Source organism: Limulus polyphemus, unplaced genomic scaffold, assembly GCF_000517525.1.
Source record: "Limulus polyphemus unplaced genomic scaffold, Limulus_polyphemus-2.1.2 Scaffold419, whole genome shotgun sequence".
NCBI lineage: Eukaryota > Metazoa > Arthropoda > Merostomata > Xiphosura > Limulidae > Limulus > Limulus polyphemus.
The window spans coordinates 483009-489612 of NW_013666029.1; positions in this window are offsets into that span (position 1 = coordinate 483009).

The following is a 6604-nucleotide window of genomic DNA, read 5'->3' on the forward strand; positions in this document are numbered from 1 at the left end:
TGATGTTTGAATACAAGACGGGAAACAACGCCTCTGTAGCCACAAAGAATATCAAAGAAGTTTGTGGAAATGTTTTGAACGTTCGTAAGTGTCAACAATAGTTCAGCAAATTTCGTTCAGGTGGCTTTAGCCTTAAAAACTGTGATGGTAGGGACTGACAAGTTGGAATTGATATTGATGCTCTGAAGACGCTTGTTGAGTCTAGCCCAAGGCAACACTTTCGCGAAATGGTCCTGAAATTGCATGTCTCTCATGAAACAATGCGTAGACATCTAAGGAATATGAGAAAACTCAGTAAAGAAGGTGTTTGGGTGTCTCACGAACTCTCCTATGATCATAGTTCCCAACCTGTGAACTTTACTTCGTCTCTTCTGGTGCGTAATGCGCGTGAACCATTTTTGGACAGATTTGTCACCGGTGATGAAAAATGGATTCTCTATGCGAATAGTAAACGCCAAAAACAATGTCTCAATCCTAGACAAAAAACACTTTCTACATCCAAAGCTGGACTCCATTGGCTATCTGTGCTATTCCCACCACGGGTATCGAAACCCGGTTTCTAGTGTTGTAAGTCCGCAGACATGTGCCACTGGGGGGGGGGGCATTATTGATAATATTCTTACATAACAACAACAACAAAAAAATACCCCTCATCCGAAAATATGCAATTAAAATATTTTTAATCATGTTAATTTAATAAAATTAGTGTTCCAGTTGCAAGTGCGCATTTTGTAATACAGTTGATTATTTTGAAATTTAAAATTTAATCTTCCACTTACGTAACTTTATTTCATGCGATGGGTCTATGAGTCACAAATTGTAGAGAGCCACACTATTTGGGGAGACTCAACCAAGGACAGGAAAGGTAAAGCCTTGTTTGTATTTCAACCTCTCGTTAAACACGGCTCTCATATTAGCTTTCTTAAAGGGGTAACAGAGTCACTTTGTTACTAACGAAGTTATTATTTCTGGAAAATACTTCAATTATACAAGTGGGTTGAGACACAATTTTTCCTTTTTTGACAAAACTTGTTAACACAGATACGTTTTATGTTTTGTCCTATGGCGTTTAAAAGTTTATATTACATTTTCCAAATCCTTTGAATGGAGAAAAACATCACCGATTCTTGCACCTATTATATGGACAAATCTAACACATTTAATGACAAGTTTAAAATGCTACAGACATCTAAAACAAATGTGAGGCAAACCGACCAAATGAAAAATAATAAAACAAATATATATATATATGTCTGCAAAGACTGTTACTTTATCCTTAGTGAGGACGTTTTTTACCATACTTACATGAAATTAATATTTTGCTATTTACTTTTTGAAGATGTTCATATTTACCGTAGAAAAATCTTTGCACTAAATTTTACTATCATAATTTTTACAGAATAAGTCGAATTGTGGAAGTTGGACTTATGGCGAAATGGACTGAAGATGTACGGGAAGGGCTGCGCAGAAATGCAACAATCTACTCAACAGAAACCGCGCTTCGCCCTTTAGAGGTGGAAGATCTACTGGGGTCATTTTATCTTTTATTAGTTGGATACGCCATCGCTTCGTTGGTCTTATTGGCTGAATATGTACAATGGAAATTATTTTTAACAGAACAAATAAGGAAGTAAGACTGAGCAGGATTGTATAGTTATAGCCTTATTTGTTCATATCACACGTTTTCTTTCACATTAACAGAGTTCCCAAAAATTTTTTAGGGATTTTCCCATATTTATTAACATGATTAATTTTAAACTTTAAGCATGATATGATGTGGCAGAAAACCTAATTATTCGATATGCAATATGCAAAAAATAAAAAATCTGCACATTTTTCAATCACAAAGCTTAGTTTTAGTAAATTTATATATTTTATTATCAATATTTTTTGTTTTAAATCCAAATTATACTATTATAATAGACTAAGCACAACGTCTGTAGTTTGTCATTTAGAATTTTTATGCGTCAGTTATATGAAGTTATGCTTCGATATTCTTAATTATCACATTTTTACATGCTTAAACAGGGAAAGTGCAAGCTTGATTCATCATCAATAATTATTAATTATTTCTACACGAGTAGCGAAACCACAAGCAACTGTTATAAGGATCATTTTGGTTGTGGGATTCGTGTGCTTATGACCATTGGTAAAATTAAATATTAATTAACTTTGTATTTAATTAAATTAAACAAATAATAGGACACCGATTGTACTTAAAGAAGTAGCACTTGCTTTTAATCAAAATTTTAAACCTTAAGTTAATCTACACTTGTAGCACGACTTAAACCATTTATCAAAACATACCATTACTGTCACCAATAATCTGATTTAGTATTCGGTGATTGTGTATTTCTCTACATATTATTAATAAACAAATAAGATAGTTATTAAAATGAAAGATAATTTGTCTAATTTATTTTCTGGGTGGAATACATTGTTATGTAATTTAAAACGTATGCAACATACTTCTTTGAGAAACTAAAGCTGGTAAACTTTACGAAGTCAGTAAGAAAGGAACTATTTATCTGCCATTGGTCATTCAAAGATGTATTAATTGACACATACCAATACTATTTAGTCTTGGCTCGAGTTAGTTTGATACTCACAGTTAGTTAGGTGATACCTAGTTCCTATCATGCACCTTCTCAGAAATGTTCCAAAAAAACCTCACTATTCATAACACAAGTATTTCGACATTTAACTGAAAACACCCACAGTCACTATTTGTTAGTCGAAGTTTGCGCAAGGCTAATCGATGGTTATCAAGAGGGAAGTAAATACCACCGACGCTTGGGCTGCTGTTTACCAACATTAAAATGCCCCACAGCTGAAAGGGTGAGCATGTTCGGAGAAGGTATTCGAACCCGCGACCAGCAGATTGCAAGTCGAGTGTCTGGCCCGAGTTCATTATCATAAAATCATAATTTATTAGATTGTACTCGTATTTACCAGTTATGTGTAAAATACTGCCCAATAGTCAGAAAAGTATCGCAAAGTACTAGCCATAGCAAGCATGTTTAAAATTAAGAACATCATTCTGATTCTCAGAATCATAAGTGTTTGTGGAGGAATGATCTAACAAAGAATCAATTGTTTAGCTTTGCGTTTAAACAAATAATAACCTTTAAGAGAAAATTTCAAATCTACAACACAAATCTTGGATGCGAGGTGCTTTTTTTTGTGTGCAAGCCTAGCTTTGTTAGTGTATTTTGTATATAAAGCCAGGTTTGCACCCGTGCAAGGAATAATCAACTTTGAGAAGCCTTTGTTAACTTTAAAAAGTAAATTAACTTTTAACCTTAGTATTAAGTTAAATTTAATTCTTTTTTAACTTTGGTAAGTGTATCTTTTGTTTGCAGAAGCTTTTGGATCAAACTTTAACTTGGTGGTTTTTGTTGGAAAGATTTGGACTAAACTTGAACTTTAGTTGTTGGCTTAACTTTTTATAAAATTCCAACTTAAGTTGGAATTTACTTTGTTTAAGCTCAGCTTTGGAGTTTGTGATTGCAATGTTAGTTTAACTTGCAAGAAGGAAAACACGCTGAACTAGGGAGAGAGTTTATTTCTAGTTTTTTCACTCTTCTCTTACCAATTCCACACACACCGCTAGATATTTGATTTTGTTTTGCGAATGTGTTTTATAAATAAACATTTATGTACTCGTATTTCTATTGGTGTCAAGTCTCTCTTCTAAACGATTCTGATTGTTTATCAGAGAGATTAATATACTACTTAGTCCGGTATTATCCAAACTTACAGTTAGTAAGCCTAACTAACTACTCTGCAGGAAGACTAATTTACCAGAAATACCACAACTATATACACAGGCTCGTGAAAAAAAAAGAACAGAAAGAGAAGCCAACATTAAAAATAACTCATATTTAGACGAGGTGTATAAACATTTTAATACCTGATCGAAGTTGCATGCAAGTGATGCGCGTATATTTCACTTTTCTTATTGTGGCTTAAAAAACTTGAAACAATAAATAACACAAGACTCGCAGGTTCTATACAGTTGTTTATAAAGCTAGGCAATTAGTGGTAATTGCTAATTGATTACTCGATTAATACAGTTTTACTCAAACCATAGCATTTACATGCGAAAAGGTTGGCGGCAGGCACTGTCAGCCAATGGCCTTCCATTTAGTCAGCAGTTCAAAAAGAAAAAAAGGTTAGCGACGTGTACTACCCTTTAATCAGAACTATCAGAAAAAACGAGAGTATATTTTACTTTTATATTTGCAAGAAGAAACAAGAAAGAGAATAGCTCTGCGAAAGATACTTTTAAATGGTTTCTATCTTATTAAACTATTCTACAAAGCCACACAAGTTTCTTTTAGGATCCTTGTGCATACAAACGGTGAAAATGACTAAGCGACTAAGCTTTCAAGAACTGTGTGTGTGTGTGTGTTTTGAATAGCATAGCCACATCGGGGACTATCTGCTGTGTCCACCGAGTGAAATCGCACCTGTGATTTTAGCGTTGTAAATCCGTAGACTTACCGCTGTTCCACCGGGGGACCTGAAGAACTAAACCATTCATACTTCAAAACGTCGCCTTGTCCAGTTTGACAGCTTCTTTCAAGATTTTTTGTGGCTTGACAAACTTTTAAAATGATTTTATTTGGCCCAATAGATACAAGAACACAAACTGGTATTAGCTAACTTTATTTCATGTGGCACTTTAAATTTCGTTCATTTGTTTGTTTTTGAATTTCGCGCAAAGCTACACGAAGGCTATCTGCGCTAGCCATCCCTAATTTAACAGTGTAAGACAAGAGGGAAGGCAGCTAGTCATCACCAACCACCGCCAACTCTTGAGCTACTCTTTTACCAACGAATAGTGAGATTGACTGTCACATTATAACGATCCCACGGCCGATAGGGTGAGCATGTTTGGTGGGACGGGAATCGAACTCGCAGATTGCGAGTCGAGCACCCTAACCACCTAGTCATGCCAGACCAGACACTTTAAATCTATGTCAGGAGAAAAGTCACCAAGGCAGAAAAATTCAATGGTTTATGATTTTGACTGAATGAATATTTCTCTTATTCTTTCACATTTATTTATGTTGTTATATAAATATATATATATACACAAAAAAAGTACTATCCGCCATCTACCGCACCTGAACAGTGCGGGATAGGCGAAAATTCCGGTTACAAAAGCGTTTCCCTCACAATATTTAAGAAAAATTATTGACACCTATCTACGTCTATAACAATAACAGTCTTAAACAATAAATATTGTAAAAACCCATAACTTCAGAATATAGAATATATATAAACAAATAAAGTAAGTACAATGTAAATCACAATGCATGTCGGTAAGAAAGGACGTACGTGAAGCTACAGCAGCACCACTAAGCGGCAGCGTTGGTTAACTGCAGTCCCGAACTTTCGAGAGTTCTGAGACGTTCTGGATGGAATTATAATTAATGACTCTTCCTACACTGAAATTTCTGGTTCAAAATAGCTTTCCGGATGAGAAGGTGCCAGATTACAAAGCTTTTATTATATATATGTCAGGTGTCAAGCAAAAACATATCATATGTATATTCAAAACTAAAACGTTTTAGCCTAAAATTTTGACTCATATTTATGTGGAATTATATAGCAAGATTAGTATTTAATTTTTATAAAACATATTTATTCTACAGACATTCTACTATTCTTTCGTAAAACTAACGTACATATTTTATTTGGAAATATAGGTTATAGCTATAGTACTGAAAGTGGATTTTGATTGATAGCTTTCTTGTAGAAAGAAGATACGAAGTTTAACTGAAAAATGCTAGAAATATTAAGATAGTTTGCTTGAAGACGGAAAACAATTCTAATTCTGTTGGGTTGAGGCTTTGAAAAGCAAGATTAAACAAAAAAAGGCAATCCTTAATTCATGGATGATATATTATAAACATTATAAATGAGTAAATGTGGATGAGTTGAAACTATGGGCACTACCAGCGAATTTCCGTAGGTAGTTTATTCTTTTACAGACTTTTTGTAGTTAACATGTTGGTTCCAGGTTGATTTTTTTTTTATATAAATGCAATAACTAAAAATTGAATAGCTTTAAAAATATGTTATTGGGATGCTGTAGAGATGAATCTTACCCTTAAATAAGAGGGAATATAAATAGCTAGGTAAGAGATAACTGAAAATTTGGGAAGTTAATATTTGATTGAATATGCTTACTTCAATTGAAAATGGGAACTAATGGCTTAAGAAGATCGAGATTAAGAGCAAACACGGGGACTAGATCTGGTAGCTTTGGCGTCAGATTTGCAAAACTAATGAGTATCATGATGGAGAAATGTTCAGTAAGGAGGATTATGAGTTTTGAGCAAGTGAGATATAGTAACTAGTATTTTATTAGAGAGAAAGTAAAATTGTAAGATGCTAGCAAAACTGTTTGTATTACTCACATCTACAGACAACCCAAACATTATTATGTAACATATGTTTCGCTTAAGTTATTTTTCAAAGCTATTTAGGTCATGAAAATCAAAATAACAATATAATTTATTTCGTCCCTGTCATTATTGTAATGCACTGCTCCACAGTATTTGTTTGTTTGAAGTTAAGCACAAACTACACA